Source organism: Protopterus annectens, chromosome 4.part1, assembly GCF_019279795.1.
Source record: "Protopterus annectens isolate FY-2018-M chromosome 4.part1, PAN1.0, whole genome shotgun sequence".
Classification (NCBI taxonomy): Eukaryota; Metazoa; Chordata; order Ceratodontiformes; family Protopteridae; genus Protopterus; species Protopterus annectens.
Window position 1 is genome coordinate 224405426 of NC_056734.1, and position 17633 is coordinate 224423058.

Sequence of the window (17633 nt, forward strand, 5' to 3'; positions counted from 1 at the left end):
AACAAAAGCATTATATCAGTAAGGAATATGGTTTGCTGAAACAGTTACATGCTGAAGTCATTTCAGAAAATAAAATCTCAACAATTGTATGTGGAGAATCTTCTGAAAACAGTATATGGTTATGCAGAGGGAGAAGTGAAGTTTGTCAGTATGCTAATTTTCCTGACTCCTCTTTACCACTCCAGCATTCCTTAAGACAAGCTTTCAGCCTTCAATGCCTTGGGAGGAGGTGTGACCAGATCAGCCAAGAAAGACAGCTGCCAGTCACTAAGTGAAGCCAGGTATGGTTAGATAGTCAGTAGGGATTTTTTTAAGGCAAGAAAGGAAATGAAGGTAGCACAGGCTGTGTATAGATAGGCTATAATGCATTTACATGAAAATAAAGGTAGTTTATACATTAATTTAGGCAGTGAGGCATTGTGGGTTCAGCTTTTCATGATGCCATGGCAAGGATTATCACCCTTGAGATAAAATTTCAGAGGGTCATCCTTACGAACAAAACATGCAAAAGCATCACACTTTTTGCTTCAAAAATTGTTTAATTTGTCTTTGTATATGTTAAGGAGGTTATATCTAACTCCAAAGGTTTGCTGCTTAACACTTGCATGAGATCATGTCCAATACACATATTGGATGTAGATAACCAAAATAGGGGAAGTATCCTCTGCAAAGAGACCAGTCACCTGTGGAGTCCCCAAGGGGTTTGTGCTAAGACCTCTCTTGTTTGGCATCTACTCTTCTGATGTAAAAGCAAATACCAAAGGTTCTGGCTCACTATGTTTGCAGATGACTGCAAGCTAGGAACAGCCACAGAATCCCCAAATGATGTAGCTTCCTGCAGAAAAGTTTATCTCAAAAAAATAACTGGTGCCCAAATCATGGACTGAATCTAAATGCCCAAAATGCATTATTGTGTTTTTTAGGAAGTCATTTACCCAAGGGAACTACCACATTGATAATATGCTCCTAAGAGATGACCCCCATTGTTTTGGAATTGGAAACTTATGTGGACAGTGATTTGACTTTTGATCAATATGTCTATTGTTGTAAGAAAGTCCTTCTATACTGCACAGCTTGTAAAAAAAGGAATTGTGTCCAGATCTAGGGATGTCATTTTTGCCCTTTACTCAGCCCTCACTAGGGCAGTCATTGAATATAATGCCCCTTTAGCATTTATTTGTCCAGACTTATGCAACAATTGGAATATCCACTGAGATAACTTACTAAAAGGATACAAAACCTAAACAACATGTTCTTCATGGACAGACTTAAAGACATGTTGCTATACTATTCTACAGACTGCTAAAAGAGGACCTGTGTCTGGCATACATGGCATCCTCTGACCCATTACTGATAGATTTACTGCACATCAGCAGTCAAATGGCATCTTAAATACTCAGTCTAGTGATCTAAACTGCTTATGCAACATCCACAGAATGTTTTGGAGGGATGTGTATATCCCGCAGAGGATATCACTGTTGTGGAACAGATTTTCCATCCACAGAAAATAAAGTTTATCCTTGTCCATGTTCAAGAGCAACTTAGACCTATGGATGGGTAACAGAAAATTTACCCCAGGACTGTCACCAGGACTACTAATGGACAGAGGCAGCATGAAAATGCTTTCTGTCATGCATGAATCCCTTCAATTATTTATAGTACCCCAGTTATTTTACTGGGGTAATATATAATTACTGATCACGGGATGGGTAAGGCAAATCTATAACCAAGTGGGATGGGTTATTTCAAGCACAAAAAGGGAAACTGGCAAGGCTTATAATGGCCCACAGGGGCAGCTAGCCTAGTACTTACCTATGACTATGAACCTACAATACACTTTTAAGAATTATGGAGGGCAAGACAATCACACCTCAACAATGTGTAGCTAAACTTAACATACTTTCTATCAGTTATCATAGATTATGTGCAGACTGTGTCAAGCATATCATGCACTTCATTATGAAGGAACACAGCTTCTGTTTAATATTGAGATGCTGCAATCAGGACAAACTTCTCAGGGACAAAACATACCTTTCAAATAGCCAAATACAGAACCATTTCTAGATCATGATTTATCACCCAAAATATTGTGAGATTACAGAAAAGACTGCCATTGCAAGAAAGAACATGTAACTTACTAGAATCATTCAGGAAGTCTTTAGATATTTGGCTTGGTATGAATGTGTATGCATTATGATAGTCCTTGATCTTTACACTGTTTACCAAGACTATGAAACTATTCATTGACCAATTCACTGAATACCACCTGAGTTCAAGTGCATACAGGGAATTTCCACTGTTGTCCTGGCAGAACCACCCAATCTAAACCTAATCATGGCCAAAAAAAACTCATAGGTGTGCGCACACACACACACACACACACACACACACACACACACACACACACACACACACACACACACACACACACGCGACTTTACAACAAAAGGAAAAAACTGTTGCAGAAAAGAGGAAAATCCCAGGATGCAAAAAACTCCCTTACCAGCCTCAGTAAGAAGCTGATATCCCTCATAAAATCCTCCAAAGCTAGTTATGAAAATAAAATTGCCAAAGATTCCAAAGACAACCACAAGGCATTCTATAACTATGTCAAGAATCTAAATGGCAATGCTCAGATCTGCTCTGAGCTACAAAAGAATGGCATTAAATATGCTGATTCCAAGGATATTTCCAATATCCTGGCAGATCAGTTCAGTGCCAACTTCACCCTCCTATCACCCCCTAAATGGCCCATCTCAATACCAGAAGATTGCCAAATTGCGGTAATAATGGCCACACAGGTAAAAAGTGCACTCTCCAAAGCTAAGAATACAGCATCCATGGGACCAGATTACATCCTGGGCTGTGTATTACATGAACTACAAAATGAACTGGCACCTCACCTAAGTGTCATGTTTAATCATAGCCTCACCTCAGGCTTTGTGCCCACTGAGTGGCGCAGAGCTACAGTTATCCCACTCCACAAGGGGAGATCCACCTTGGATCCCGGGAACTACCGCCCCATCAGTCTGACGAGCCTGATCTGCAAGGCCATGGAACGTATTATCATAGAACTTATCAACAAAGACATTGGCAACCTTCAAACACTGGACGTCACCAAGGCCTTTGACACCATCCCCCACTCTGGACTCATAGCTAGACTTACTAATCTGGGCATTAATCCCTACGTCACTCGATGGGTTGCCACCTGGCTTACTGACAGAACCCACACGGTAAAAGTAGCTGACTCCAAATCCAGCTCCAGACATGCGACAAGTGGAGTACCTCAGGGTTCAGTCCTGGGACCACTCTTGTTTGGCATCTACATCTCTGAAGTACAGGCCAACACTAAGGGACAATGACTAACAAAGTTTGCAGATGACTGCAAACTGGGAGCCATTATTGAATCCCCAAATGATGTGGATACTCTACAAAAGGGCCTTACAGAAACAGATGCTTGGTGTCAGAGCCATAGGCTCAAGCTCAATGCCAAGAAATGTATAGTTATCCCCTTTGGGAAAAAAACATGTACCCGTGAATTACCACATAGGTGGCAGTACACTAATTATCGATAGTGTGATAAGAGACTTAGGGACACAGGTGGACAGTGGTCTCACCTTCGATAACCACATCGCCACAACAGTCAGGAAATCCTTCTATGTGGCACACCTCATCGCTAAGGGCTTTTCATCCAGAAAAAAGTAGGTCATTTCCCACTGTACTCATCCCTCATTAGATTCATTATAGAATACAGTGCTCCATTTGGTATGTACCTCTCAAGACATCTACAACAACTGGAAAGGCTGCAGAAATACCTCACTAAAAGAATCACAGGTCTAAAGCAGATGCCCTACACTGACCGTCTTAAAAAACTCCAGCTATACTCTGTCGCATATCATCTACTCAGAGACGATCTCTGCTTAACATACAAGGCCATGTCAAACCCAGAGCTGTTGGATATGCTACACTTAAAGAAATCCCAGTCCCTCAGAGCCACATGCTCCAGGGGATCTAAACCTTGTCATCACAATAAACAAAACATGCTGGAGGGATAGGTTCCTGACCCAGAGACTCCCTAGACTCTGGAATAGACTGCCCATACATGTCAAGCAGAGCACCTCTTTGGCCGTCTTCAAAAGGAACCTTGACGATTGGATGGGAGAAAGGAAATTCACCCCGGGGATCACGTCAGTCACCCTGCTAGACAGGGGTCCAGGGAAGTAAATAGTGTGGGAAGAAATAGCCAGGGAATTGTTATGGCTATGCTTGTATAGGCCCTAGGGCCGATAGTTTAGTACCAACCTATGAACCTATGAACACACACACACACACACACACACACACACACACACACACACACACACACACACACACACAAGCAATCTTACCATCATTTGCACAATTTTCTGAGAAAACAATAATTACTAAGTAGTAGTAGCATTACTAAGAATACAATACAAATACAATGTGGATCAATACATACATAACCATCATTTCTGAAACTGAGCAGGAAAAATATACATTTGATTAAAGCAAGCATCTGACTAAGCAAGCATTGACTATCTTCTCTGTGCATCAGGCATAGACAACCCTATGTCATGAAGAAATGTGCAAAGGACAGGGCACAGTCATCATCACTAGCACAGGGTGGAGTGGAGGATTTGAGGAGCAAAATCCTGATACCACAAAATTGAGTGTGTATGTGTGTGTGTGTGTGTGTGTGTGTGTGTGTGTGTGTGTGTGTGTGTGTGTGTGTGTGTGTGCACGCATGCCTATGAATTTTTTTTGGCCATGATTAGGTTTAGATTGTGTGGTTCTGCAAGAACAAAAACTACACCCTGGCATCCTGGACAGGTGTGAGCCATGCATAATATAGGGTTCAGTTCACCTTTGCTGTCTCTGACCATGAGAACTACCTCTGTCAGGAGATGCACTGCTAGTTCAATGACCCTGGAAAGAAGTAAGGGTGATACCTGACAGTGAACAATGTCTGGTTGGTGAGTGCTCATCACAACTATGTCCATGACCATGACCATGTAGCCTACCATGTCTGGGTGTGAACACCTTAATCACTGATGGAGCAGTGGAAGTACTGCCATTACAGGAGTGGGATCATGTGCGGCCATATTAGCCATGTTTGCTATCACCTGACAATGTAGCAGTTCTTCAGCCACATGGATGCTGACCATCCCCCAGCAGGCATTCTATTACAGATGCTGCATGATCCAGTGTATCATTCATCTAGTCCAAGGTGTCACCCACATGGTTAAGGTAGTCTTGCACATCAGAATGCACAACTTTCAGTACTTTGACTGTCTATTTTGAGGCCCTAGTGAAATGTGCTTGTGCCTCTGTGATGGTTCTACACTAACACTGCATGGCATATACTGACATCTCACCATCAGGGAAGAGTGGAAAGCAGACCTTCCCTGAGCAGCTCTACCAACAGCCCTGTGTGACACTTCACCCTTGCAATGACTAGGGGGAGAATCTGTCAGCTCTGCAGCTGGAGTAACCACATTAATCTGATCAACCCATTTGACCCTCAACTTGTCTTCTCTCTGATAATTCGGTGTCATGGGTATGCGTAGACATACTGACTGTGCCCAAACTCTGCAGGGGATGTGGGAGCCACGTATCAGCCTGACCATCTGCACCCCTGGACTGTGCCTCTTCATCACTGCCATCATCATCAAGAGCTACTAATGCTCTAACATCAGGAGAAGTGGCAATGACAGGGCCCCTGTGATTAGAATAATAAAATGCAACAAATGGAGAATTACAGGAAATAACACAATCAGACTTCTGTTATGTAATCCTGACTTAGCCAATAATAGATGCAAATGCAATTAATAAAGGAATTATGCAGACATCAGGCAATGTTATCACAACTGATTAAATATTATACGGTAAAGAAATACCACATGCTTTCTCAGGTTTTCCATGAAACCCTAAAAACTAATGAAATTGAAGCAGTCAAAAAGCAGTTTCTGAAGCTGATGAATCCAACCAGTCTTCTGAAGATACTAGCACCTTAGCACCAGCTTGTTCTTATATAGTGCAAATGAAACACATTGGACACTGTGAATATATTAAATCAGGTGTCAACTCATTATCCTTCATGAATCATACAAGCTGTTGAAAGTGTTGGGCAGATAAACATGGTGTGAGGACCAACACAATGCCATGCACGTGTCCTGTCAGTGCAAGAACAAGTATTGAGAAGTGGAGCCTGCTAAAGGATTCCAAGTATGACTTATTAGTGCATGAATAATTAAGTGTTTAGCATTTCTGCCAGGGTGTATGAGGGAGAATACACTCAGAAAAGCAATAACAGTTTAATTTGAGCTACTTAGGAGATAAAACATCACAATACGTTTCTAAAGATATGCTTAACAGGTAAACCTTCCCTTGAGTAGAATGTGCAAGTTATGTGAAGTACATGAAAAAGAAAGACACAAAGGAGACATATCTAAATACATGCAAAGCATAATGCCATCACTTTACAAATGTATCAGAAGATAGTTACTGTTCACAAAAGAAAGGGAAGGACACACTCTTCTGTTGCATATACTTGTCATTACTGTGACATGATTTGTTAGGTCAACTGTTGCAAATATCAAAAGTATGTTGATGCCAACTATGAAATGACAAGGACAACTTGATAACATGGATATGTTGTTCCATAACTCTAAAGTGTTAGAATGTCAAAGCTTGAGTTTATGCATTCCACTTTCTCTTTTTTATAAACTCCTCTCTGTTATGTGACGCATACTGTTAATCTTGTCAATGTTTCATGTTACATGGCTTCAAGGTTCATATCTAGAGAATGTGATATCTCTGTGAAACTAGGGATCCTTAATGACCATATTCTCATGGTATAAGACAACAGAGTTACGAATTCATCACATAGGCACATTGTTCCTTTTTCTTTATATTATTTAATTTATATTTGATTTATCCTTTGTGCAAAGCTTGGTATTGCACCTCAGTGACCATCAATGGTTACTAGCAGTGAATGATTGTTTCCTTCCAAAGGCAAAAATTCAAAATTTAATTTAAAATACCATCAGTAATGCAAGCAAGACTGCTGCTGGTGCAGTTCTCTCAGCAATCCGAACAGTACTGAGTAAAAAATGCACCTGACAGTTACCTGTCTCTGTTTCTCAAGGTGTTAATGCATTAAGTATGAAGAAAGAGCAAAGGTAATACTGGGTTCACATCCAGACTACAGATGGTTTTACTGAAGGGGTCATAATAAGTTATGTAACAAAATTTTTGTTATGTATTAAATGGCCTAACTCTGTCTAATGAATGGTAAATATGTTGCATATATTCAGTGCAAATTAGTGTTAAGCATAACACTGTCCATATTTAAGTGAAATAATACTTTCATATGTATAATGCTAAAATGCGTAGAAGTGATTGGCAAAAAGACAGCCATTATGTAACTTTCAGTATGACTCAAAATGTTAATGCAGTAATATGAATGACAATAACAATAATGCAATGCTTGATTTCAGCTTTTGGTAATTTCAAGGTACTATTCACAGTGACATTTTTTTAATTTATTTTTTTATTTTAACATTTGTTTACAAACTGAACTATTCTTATTAGTACTAACAAAATGTAATATGCATGAAGTAAAATATAACGCTTTCTAAAGTGTGAGAAAATAAAATAACATGAATGTGGAAATATTTATAATGTATGCTGGATTAATTATCTATATCTCTCAAGTAGTAATCATTGACAATAATACATTTCCTTTAAAAATACATAATTATTATTTGTATACGGTGTGTCAAAAATGAGCTTTTGTAATCTATTTGGCCCCTTTCTTAAGACTTATGATTACCTGAAGGCATAATGATGTGTAACAAAAATGCAAGGTGTTGGTTTAAAGGTTAAGGTGTTTACCTCCCAAACACAATGTATATGGTTTGATTCTTATCTTTGGAAGGGAAACTGGCTATGCTTAAAATGACCCACAAGGGCAGCTAGCCTTGTGTTTACCTATGTGGGTGTAATATATTTGCCTAAGTTATGGTATGGCAAACACTGATGAATGTGTCAGGTTAATGCCATAAGTGCTTTGTTCATTGTTGTATATACACTTTAATTGGAATATCTTTTGATTTGTTTTTTTTTATTTATTTATTTATTTTTTGGCTTCTGCATTTGTGCATTGCATGGCAGTGCACAATGGTGGTTCACATCTGAAGGCCAAAACTCAAACATTTAATTTGGATTGTTGTCAGTAGCTAACATGAGACTGGTGGCAGTGCATATCTATCAGCATTCGAGACAGTACTGAATGAAGAAAATACAACTTCCAGTTACCTTTCTCTGTGGCTCAATGTATTGATGCAGTAAATTTAGAGAAACAGCAGAGGTGATGCAGGGTCTGAAATTAGATTACAGATAGTTTTACCAAGGGGGTCAGAATAAGTGGTGTCACAGAATTTTTATTATTAATTTAATATGAAGTAAAACTGACTATTAAAAATATTAAATTTGCAACACAATTGTGTGTAATGATTGCTACATAAGTCAACTATAATCTGTGTATAGTATATTAAGTGTAACAGTGATGATATTTAATTTAAACTACTCTTGCTTAGGTATAATCTGCACAATATTTCTTTAAAAATGTATGACTCATCACATATAATTATTATGTGTGTAGGACAGTATGTTATGTAAAGTATGCATGGCACCTACACCAACATGTTTTCTTAGATCATGCAAATTCATGCATATGTAATGTTTTTATATAAAACAATACTCATTTTTCAAATAACTGCAGTACTACCTCAAGTAAAAGCTACATACATACAGGCATAGCTAAATGCACAGATGTTTGAAGCCAGAGCTTATCTAAACAATCCTGTTTTTGTTTATTATTCACTGTGCAGTAGCCTGATAAGAGAAGTTTTTATTAGAATTTATATTTTATTTTTACCACTTTGTCACTGTTTGTAGGAAGGAATGGATAGCTTTTAGACAAGAAGATTTACTTTGATTTATAGTTTGTTGTTTTACCTTTAATTTTCACTCTTTGTTGTTAGAAAGGGATATGTTTTACACAAGCGAACTGTAGCCATTTAAAGGAGCCTAATTAGCTATAAATTTATACAGACTACAAACAGGGGAATCCAGAGCTTATGTAAACAGTCCTGTTTTGGTTTGTGATTTAATGATCTTTACTGTTAAAAAGAAGTGTGAATGTGAGTGATAGTGAGATAGTGTAAAGGAATTCAAGTCTGTGTATGACTTTCACAACTTGTATGGTCAGAGCAACAACTTTACTATACTCAAATATTTAGTTGTATTTTGTTTATATGATTTTTCTCAATAAGTTCATTTAAAGTTTCTTTGAATTCTGTGGAACTGATTTATTCTTTTCTTTTAGAATTCTTTATTTATTTGCAGTTGTATATGAATTCCTTAAATTAACATTTCATTAATGATTTGCTAAGGCAAAAGTACCTTGCACGAGTACATTGTACTAAATGCTATCTAAATTTAAAAGTAACACCTGACAACACTGGTGATATGTGCTGCTCATGTCAACAGTTGGATGATTTACTTATCATTATTAGTAGTAAATCAAGACTTACTAATGACTATTGGACTTGTCCAATTGGCACAGATGGAGAACAGTTGCTACATACAGTAATGACTGGACTGATGAGATAAATAATGTTAAGTGAACAGCAAATAGAGCAACTTTAGGAAAGGGAGTGTCTATTGTCTGTAATCATCACTCAACCCTTATTCAACAAGATAATAACCCATGACAACTTTAGAATTCTGGATACAGGTATTTACCAATCTGAGGATTCACATGGTATAGAAGAAAAGAAAGAAAATAAAGGTAGACATTCACAATGAATAACAAGGGGAAAAAAGAACTGATAAATGTCTGTAAAGCAAAGAGAATACATACTAAAAGGACACTACTTTGTTATGTAAATTACAGATTACAGGGAGTGATAACATTTTTTCTATCAGAAAACGTTCAGTCTATGGAAAAACGTATATTTTTTCCAAAAGATAAGTTATTAGAAAGAGGAAGAGGCCAGGGGAAAAGGAAGAAATCAAAATTCAAAGTTGAAGTATTGAAGAACATAACTATAAGAAAAAAGATGAGAAAGACAGATGTTGACAACATGGCTCAATCTGTGGATGTATAAAGCCAGCTGGATGAGAATTGTATGCTTGTGGGGTTGGGACATAGCCAAGATGACAGTCTGATAGCAGCAGAAATCCATAGCTCTGCTTACATCTTATTATCCTGACAGGAAATATACTTTAAGTTTAAGAAAAATCTAACTAAAAGTTAGATTAACATAGACTCTTTATTATTTTCTAAAAATTAATACATAGTCAGGAGAATTTTTTTAATTATTCCTGTCAAGAAGTTTTCTACTGGAGATCTCAAGATGAGCAACTCAAAGAACCTACACCAGGATAGTGCAGTGAAGAAAGAACTACATCTTATAATAACAAACATCCAAGAACTGTCACTAAAATGGACAAATTTGAAAACAAAATGGATATTATCAAACAAGAATGCAGTAAACAACTGGGACTTCTAAATGGAATAGTCAAAAAAACAATCTGAACAGATTCTTGCCTTAGAGGAAATAGTAACTGACTTAGATACTATAGTGACAGAAAATTAACATCAGAATGAATTTCTTTTCAAACAAAACACCAGGCTGATTGAGAAACTGGAAGTCCTTGAAAGTAGATCAAGGAAGAATAACATAAGAATATATGGAATTGCTAAGAACAAAGAGGGTGCTAACATGATTCAATTCCTCAATAACTGGTTTTCATCAACACTAAACATGCCTGAATCCCTCTCTATTGGAATTGAGAGGGCTCATCGGTTCCTGGCAAATCCAGCTTAATCTCTGAGTTCATCTAACCCCAGGTCTATTATAATTAGATTTCTTTCCTCCCAAGACAAGGACTTAGTGCTGAAATCAGCTTGGACTAATTCCCCTATCAAGATGGGTGAAAAAGTTATTCGTTTTGACAATGACTACACCTCTACAGTCATATCCAGAAGAAAGGAGCGTGTTCCTCTAATTATGTCTTTGAAAAAAGCAAATATTAAAGTTCAAATTCTTTTTCCTGCAAGAATAAAACTCACCTTGCCAGAAGGAGTGAAGAACTGTGTTTTCTTACAAGAAGCAGTAGAATTTATCCAAGAGAAGAAAATACTGTCGGACATAGAAGAAATGGAATGATCATCTCAGAGTTTGAAGAGACAGGCAACAAAAAATGAATGGTCTGTGAAGGAAGGAACAAAATAAACTAAGACACTAAAGGGCAAATGAATAAATTCCTTCTAATTTTAAATGCTTTGTTTTATGAATCATAATATATTTAATTCTGGAAAGTCTGTATGCTGTAAGGTAATGTGAATCATTTTTATTATTAACTTTCTCTTTTCTTTTCTATATCTACTTCTAATTACATATAGTACTAAGTATTTAAATAACTTTCTCGCTCTTTATCCCTCTCTCTTTCTTCCTATTCTTTTTTACCAATGTTCCTTTTCTCTCTTTTCCCCATTATAAATAATTTACATACTTTTCCCTTTTAAATAACTACAAATGATGTATGTCTTCTAATTCTTCAGTTGTTGTATCTTTCGGCTTTTTCCCGGTTAGGGGTCGCCACAGTGGAACTCCAGTCCACTAATGATTGGCAGTAGATTTTTATGTACCAAGTTGCCAGCCCTGACGCACAACCTTCAACGATGGTACTCCCATTCACGCATGTCTTCACACAGAAGACGCTTCTAATTCTTCAGTAATAGTATAATTTGACTTAATACCAAAGTGCATTTTTTCTAGTGGATCAGTGGTGGGATAACAAGGTGTTTCTGATTAGTGTTTCTAACTAGCTGTTTTAGACTCTTTGTTTATATACATTTAAACATTAATACAGTACATTAATGGTGTTTTATAGATAGATAAATATAAGTTATATTTTATATATATATATATATATATATATATATATATATATATATATATATATATATACACACACACACACACACACACACACACACACATATATATATATATATATATATATATATATATATATATATATATATATATATATATACACTAGGTTCCTTTTTTTCTCTCTCTCTCTAGCCTGGTTAACTGGTGGGTAAATGATTGAAATATTATAATAGGATTTCTGATTTGAGGCAGCTGTTGATGCTTCTAAATAGCTGTTTTTATATTAAAGGGTTTTTTTTTCATGATGTTGAAGTTTTGTGAGGAAACTGGTGGTCTGTGTGACTGTTCTCATTGTGGAGATTCATGACATGCACTGACAAGGCAGCTTGAGTGTTTTGTTTTTTTTTTTTTGCTTTCTGTAAACTCTTAAAGCTTTAAGATCTGAATTTCCCACCAAAAATGCTTTTTTCTTCACTAGAGACAACTTCTGTTGTGCATGAACCTATTTAGATACCTTTTAACAAGTTTATGAAGCTACAGCTTGAGGGAACAACAGTGATGACATAATTTGACCTTTTGAACTTATTAAATGGTGATACTTAGAATTATTTTCTCTTGTAATTTTCTTATCATTCACTAGATACTTTAATGGTAAATAATTATTTCTGATAAAAGTATTTAACTCCTTTGAAAATGCCTATGTTCTCTTATAGATGCATACATTCTGCAGATTCAATGACACTATTAGTAACTAAATGGCATCAAGTGAACTAGGAGCTGCATTAAAAAACTCATTATGCATATTAACATCAGACTTATATTCTATAACTAAACCTTTAGTAACTAAACAGAGCATTGTGAGGCCCCTTTTCTCTCTCTCTCTCTCTTTCTCTCCCCCCTTCCTGATGAAAGATGTCAACATAGATATTGTTAATTCATATTAGCAATATGTGTATAATTGCTAAAATATAATAGTTATGTTGTAATAAGTGCCAAATATATATATATATATATCTACATATTTTTTGAACAGATCCTTACATGAAAAATGCTAGATAGAGGACTGATAAAATGGTTAAATCATCTGATGTTTCTTGAAAAGTCTTGGAAATATTGACAATCTTCTTAACCTTCAGCTTCTAATGTTTATGCATACTTTGATCTGATGTGTATTTCTGGCATATCTACGTATTAGAGGTGTTATTATCATATGTGACATATTCATATAGCATCAAAAATATTGGACACTCATTCTAATGTATATTTCATGAATTCAGATTTATTTAGTTGCTTTCATAATGATTTCCTTTTTTGTTTTTATACTATATTCTAAGCAGAGATGGATAATTTGTGTCTTTTTGTATTGGAGAGGTGGTGGATGGATGGTTTAGTTAAGTTTTTAACTAAACCAGAAACTTTATCTTTTATGTATGTGTTTGTAAATAGTTCTGGGTTTTTGAAAGTAGTGCTTAATACACGTTATGTATCCATGATGAGTAAGTTTTCAGTAGATTTCAAGTCAACATGGAAGAAATGTCTTTCAGTTAGTAATAACATACACATTATAGTCAATGGCTTATAAATATTTATCATTAAATATTAATGGTTTGAACAATAATTTCAAAAGAGCTGGTTTGCTTAAATATATCAAAATGCATAAAGCCCAGATCATCTTTTTACAAACCATCTATTAAAAAAGAGCAACAAAAATAGTTATTCAATGGCTATACCATTCTGGCTGATTCATATTTTAAGACCAAGAGAAGGAGCACTCTTATTCTATGGAAAAATACTTATACTACGCCAAGAATTATTGATACAATTTCGGATAAAGATGAGATGCTAAGCATGGTTATTTTGGAAATACATAGGAAGTATTATAATTTGATTAATACATACTGGATACCAGGACTGAGTACTAAATATGTTGACAAATATCTGGACCTGATTACTTTAAATGCAAAATTGGAAATTATAGCAACAAGTGATTTTTAACTGCCTATTATCAGGCAATGATACTTCTAAAAATGGTAAAATTAAACTAACATCTCAAGCCGAGAAGTTAAATGACTTTACAAACCAGATGAACCTTAAAGATATACATGGACTAAGAGAACATTATTCCTTATTCTACACTCACTATTCATATCAACACTGATATCGGGCCAGATTCATGAAGGCTTGCACAGAGTCTAAGAGTAGAGTAAGACTCCAGCAAGCCAACATGTCCGTCCAGCGATCCAGGAACAGCCAGCAGGGGTGTGCAACTGAGCTCTCCAAACTAGTCCTACACAGACAGGGCTGAGATATGCAAATTACCTCAATTGCAGGTGAAAGCCATACAAATGAGGTAAAATTGCGATCCAGGAAACCCGAACCTGTCCGAGTAGGAGTAGTGTTATTTGCAGAAATGTACTCAGTTGATAACTGAGTACGGTTCAGCAAATAGCAAAACGGAGCCATGTCAGCTGGAAAAAAAGCATGCATTCACAGGAATAAACATGCCAATGGCCAAAAATATGGCCATTGGCAATGGGAAGTGTTGCAAATGAAAAATAAAATAACTTTTTTTTTAATCCCGATTTCCGGGGTTTAACCGTAGAGCAGCGCCACTGCAAATGTGCTGCACCCTAAAAAGCAGAAAATTAATAATTAAGATCCACAAATGTGGATTTCATAGCTAAAATGAATTTACAATGCAAGGGAATGGCAGGCTGAAAACAACATAGCCACTGAGTAGAGGTTGCTAAGGGGGGAAGCTCAGTCTAAGAGATGTAACTAAGCATTAGTAGGCAATCCTATGCAAATGAGAGTTATGATAGTGAATCACAAGTTCACATAGCAAATGAGCACAGTCAGTGGAGTGTAGGAGTAGGATAAGGGGAGTAACAGAGTAGAAGATAGGTGACATCACGAGGGGGGTATGCATGAAAGGAGTGCAGCTCATTGGAGCAGAGTGACATGTGTCAGCTTACATTTACATTATAGTGGAAGAGGTGTGCCAACAGGTAGGCCAGGTAAAGTCAAGTAATCGAAGGTGTATGCTGTGGATAACACCAAAGTTTCTTGCGGAGCGTACATGCGCACGTGTGCATGCCAGTAATCCCAAGTAAGACATGGTGCACACATGTAAGCGTGTGTGCGTATGTGTAGGCTTGAGTAAGCATATGTAAGGCTGTGTAAACAGTTGTAAGCGTGTTTGCGCCGGTGTGCGTGCGTTTTAACAGGAATAAGCAAGTTTTAGTCCATGTAAGCATGTGTGCGTGCGTGTGAGCTGGTGTGCGCATTTTTGTGCTTGTTTGCACGGCGCTGCACCCTGAGGAAACAGAAAGGGAAAAGGAAGCACAACAAATAGCACAAAGTTAACCAGGGAGTACTAGCAGAGATAGCAGGTGAAAACAATCAGAATCAGCCAATCACACAGGCATTACACTAGCCCAGCTCAGCCCAGCACTCAAAACTCAGCAAAAAACATTCCAGTATGTATTTCTCAGACACACTGCAACACTGCAGTAAGCTAATAGAAGTGAAAACTGAAAAAGCTTTACTGAGACAAAGAAATGTTAGCAGCTGCCATTGCTGTCATAAGGTGACATATGCAACATGCTGAGGGTGGTGACAATGCAAATGCTGCTGAGCAACCCACAGTGAGGAGACAGAGAAGAGTGTACAGGCCAAGGGTAACGTACCAGGGGCTACATGAGCTGGAGATAGTGGAGCGCTATAGAGTGGACAGAGACCTCATGCAGCAAATTGTTGAGCTGTGCAGGCCACGCCTCACACACAGAACCAACAGAGGGGAACCCATCCCAGTGGAAACCAAGGTATGTGTTGGCCTAAGAATACTATCAACAGGTACCTTCCAGAGACCAACTGGCAATATGATGGGGATTTCACAGGCATCTGCATCTAGGGTACTGCATCAGTTCCTGAATGCCATGGCAGCACATGTCGGTGATCATGTATATTTCCCCAATTCCTGTGAGGTATTGGCCAGCAATATGCGTCTCTTCCAGCAAATAGCGGAATACCCTGAGGTAGTGGGTGCAATAGACTGCATGCACATTCGCATCAAAGCACCAGCCGGTGAGCGGGGTAGGGTCTACTATAACTGCAAGGGTTACCCCTCCATCAACTGCCAGGTCGTGTGTGATGCCCAGGGCATAATAATGAATGTGTGTGCTGGCTGCCCTGGAAGTTACCATGTCTCCCATATCTGGCATCTGACACAGCTGTACCAGACATTTGCCAATGGGGACATCCCTCATGGTCATCTAGTGGGGGATGCTGGATATGCACTCGAGCCGTGGCTGATGACACCCATCAGAAATGCACACACACCTGAACAGGAATGCCATAATGAGGCACACGCACAAGCATGTGTTTGGGCTGCTCAAGTCATGGTTCCGGTGCCTGGACACATCAGGTGGAGCCTTGCAGTATTCACCAACTACATGTACCCAAATAGTCATGGTATGTGCTGTGCTACACAATATGATCCTGCAAAAACAGCTGCAGCAGGAGCAGCATAGGGCCAGGCACAACAGACCCCCACCATTACCAAGGCCATCACAAGCAGAGCGTGACACTGAGGAGGAACAACCTGAGCCTGCCCCAGTAGGCAGAAGGAGGCGTGTCCAGTATGCTTTGGCCTTGGCAAAGAGGCAACGCATAGCATATACACTGGCTCAGTAGGAACCCTGGAAATGATACCTCTCTCTGACTCGCACATACAGTAAAAGCTTTGCCTAACTTGACACTACCTGTTAACAAAAATGTATAGGGAGTGTAAAATGTGCATCCAACATAGGCAGCCCTGCAGCACCACCTGAGGCATGATTGCTATGTGTTAAGCAATATAAAGCACTGCTAAACAGCTCTCACCACTATTTAGTATATGTAAACAAAATTGCACACACTAAGTAGCACAACTACAGGCAATGTTCAGCAATATTGTGCACTGTCCAGCAATGTTGGGCAATATTGAGCAATGTTGTGCAAGTCTGGTCAAATGTGGGTATAGTTCATCAAAAGCAGGTTAACAAGTTCATATTTGCTTCACTTTTCTTGATGCAGTCTGTTCTGGCATGTATGAAAATATGAAGCAGTGACAGTCCTCGAAGCCAGGATACAGTGCACTATAGTCAGAGTACAGAACCACTAAACCATGACAGTATGTCAATGGTCAGCTTGTATGAAAAAATGTTGATAAGTCAATGCTAAGTATCTCATGGAAACCTTGCAGGCATAGCATAATCCCTGTCGAGTTAAGACACAAATGTGAGGCCTGCAGTAATAATAGAACCTGTTATTCAACACACATATAGTATAAATGTTAATATTGGTAATGTTCACACACATCAACAAACGTAGTGGACCTCAGACAGCAACATACTGCAAGGTCACACTGGGCATGCACACACACTTGAAACTATGAGTCAAATGTCAGGCAACAAAACACTGAAAGTCTGAACTGGGCATGCTCACACACTTGGGTCAAGTTTGAGTACGGCAGTGGGCCACACATATCCCTCAGTTGCAAGTGTCAACCCAGGAACCTCACACTATTCACCAATCCACCATGTGCACACAGTGATATGACAACAGACACAATATAAAATAGTGAAATCCTGTCAC